General features: G+C 28.1%; 1 long non-coding RNA gene across 1 annotated transcript; it reads right to left on the bottom strand.

Annotated features, from left to right (window-relative positions):
• Positions 1–1,801: 1,801 nt before the first annotated feature.
• LOC131646327 (uncharacterized) lies at positions 1,802–2,343 on the bottom strand. The gene is made up of 3 exons (XR_009297420.1): positions 2,294–2,343; positions 2,105–2,209; positions 1,802–1,988 (listed from the first exon to the last, which is right to left on the bottom strand). It is a non-coding gene; the product is annotated as an uncharacterized LOC131646327 (long non-coding RNA).
• Positions 2,344–2,761: the final 418 nt, after the last annotated feature.

Here is a 2,761-nt window from a genome sequence, read left to right as displayed (position 1 = left end):
AGCATTTTTATTAAAAAAAATTGATTGCAAAAAATAAAGTGTTGACTTGGTTTCAATAAATACTACTAAATGATTCTTGTATGTATTTATAAATATATTTTGAATAATGGCAAAAAAACAAAAAAAGTTCAACTTAAATGAATATATCAGTCAAAAAGCATATGTATTAAGAAAATGATTAATTATGTTGATTTCAATTATAAAATGAGTCTCATTTATTAAAATAACCTCATTAATAATAGGTAGTGGAGTACTTAAATGAATTAAAATACAATAAATAAGGATAAGTTAGTGAAAGAAATAATAAATATTACATTGATATTCTAGATGGACAAATAATTTGAGATAAATAAAAATTAGAAAGAGGACACCTGTAATACCCCGACTCCCTGACACCGGTAATTATCATTAAATTGGTTAATTGATAATTAAAATGCACATTGGTCTTAGTCCATATCATCTAAGCATAATTGTATTAGAAGTCTTAAGAGAAAGCAATGAAATTGGTTGGAATTGAACTAAGTGGCATTGTAGTAAATACCACTTAGTTAAAGGGCACATTGGACCTTAAATATTACTTGCATGAGGACTTAAGGCATTGTTTGGTGGTAGACCATTCCAAATCATAATTTTTGAGGAAGAGGGAGCTTAGAAGCATGGAAAGAAAGAAGAACTCAAGTTCATCATCTCCATTTTCGCACCTTGGATACAGCTCCACCAAAACGGTAATATCTCTATGCTCGTAACTCTGATTGTAACGATTCTCGTCTCATTGGAAAGGTAACGAAATTCTCTTTGATTTGCATATATGGTTTGCGTTTATAGCTTCTGTTTTGAAGGAGATATGTGAGTTTGAAGTTGGATGATGCATGCTGAAATGGGTTATGAAGGGGTTACGGGTTTGGTGAGCTAGGAGATGAAGCTTTGGCTATGGTGGAAGTCCAATGGCAGCAAGAACTTCCTTCTAACCTCTATTTAGCCAAAGTGAGTTCCATTAGATAGGACTTGGGTAAGAAATTGAGAATGATTTTTATTCTTGGAATTAGATTGTGATTGAATCCTTGCATGTGAGACTAATTGTTAGGAGTTGGGAGTTGTTATGAGATAGTTTCTTTGCATGCTTGATCTAATTGATGGAATTGTGCTTTATAATGAGTTTGTATGTATTGGACCATTGCTATGTGTTATAATTTAGTCTGGAATGATCCTGAGATGTTAGAGGTGTTTGGATTGAAGTTGTATTAGGGTTAGAACCTTCAAAATGCAGAAAAATTGATTATGCTACAGGGTATTCGGCTATGTGTTATAATTTAGTCTGGAATGGTCCTGTGTAATTTTTTTTTTAGATTTTTGCTGTAATTTTTTGTTTTGAGATTTTTTGATGGTGACTTTGGATTTAGAGTTATAAAGAAGGAAAATAGAAGATGATAAAGTTTATAATTTGTCATATTAATAAAAAATATATTATATAATATAAAAAATAATAAAATTTAATAATTAAAACTTGATAATAAATAACTAATAAATAATCCATATTCAAATTAAATAATAATACATCAATGGTGATAAGTGCAACCTCAACAAATTTTCTCGAAAACCAATTAATATGTCAAGTCCCAATAATCAAAATATTGATTTATATTGTCTCATGGTCAAGGAGTGAAAACTTTTCTCTGCGAAAATATCTTATGAACATTTTAGATTTATTTTATTTTTTTAATTAATTTAACCAATAATAACTTTTACACAAAATCTTAATTAACACATAAATAATTCATTGAAACAAAAGTTTATCAAATCTTGCAAATTACAAACATTAAAATTGTATCTAAGACCATATTTTATCTCCATATTCAAACCCTAGATTTTAACATTTGCAATATTTATTTTTTCTTGAATAAAACTCATGCATATCACCAGCCCAATCAAGGAAGAAAATTAGTAAAGTCGTCAATCAGATCATCATGGCCTTCGAAAAGAAAATTAACCTGAAAAAAAATTTCAATTACAAATATAATGAGAATCACACAAGAAAAATGAGAAATAAAAGAATTAGAGTATAGTTTTAAAATTAAAATCATGATATAAACAATACAACACATACATCCCTAATGACATCATCAAGACTCCTTTTGTTTTCTCTATATGAATTCAGGATGCTCAGAAACAATGGATAAACATGATGCTGATGAGCACGTTCAAATCGAGTCTGTATTAGAAGAAACCATAAGACGAATAATTAATTCCACTTTAAAAACATATATGATTGCAAAGAGGCCAGCATTCAACTGACCTTCACCTTAGTCACAAATTTCGAAGCATATTCAATATTAACAGTTGGCTTCTGTAATTTTAAGTCCATAAAAGATATATACACTATTGCGTTAAAATATCAAAAAATTAAAAGGAAAAAAACTAGCAAGAAAAATAATATAATTTAGTTCATAGTATTTTCTTAACCTTGGCCATCCCTTAGAAACTAAAATGAAGACCGCAGCTTCAGAAAGAGATAATGAAGAAAAAATGAAGTGACTAAAAATAATTCACAATGAGATGTTATATATAGGAGAATAATGCGAAAAAATAAAGTGTTGACTAAGTTTCAATAAATACTATTAAATGCTTCTTGTATATATTTATACATATGTTTTTAAAAATGGTATAACAATGAAAATTTCAATTTAATTGAATGTATCTGTCAAAGAACATATGTATTATTCCTTACTTCCGTCCTAAATTATAAGAGAAATTTATTTTTTTA

Source organism: Vicia villosa, linkage group LG2, assembly GCF_029867415.1.
Source record: "Vicia villosa cultivar HV-30 ecotype Madison, WI linkage group LG2, Vvil1.0, whole genome shotgun sequence".
NCBI classification, from domain to species: domain Eukaryota; kingdom Viridiplantae; phylum Streptophyta; class Magnoliopsida; order Fabales; family Fabaceae; genus Vicia; species Vicia villosa.
The sequence above is the reverse complement of the archived record's forward strand: the minus strand, read 5'-3'. Positions and strand labels throughout refer to the sequence as shown.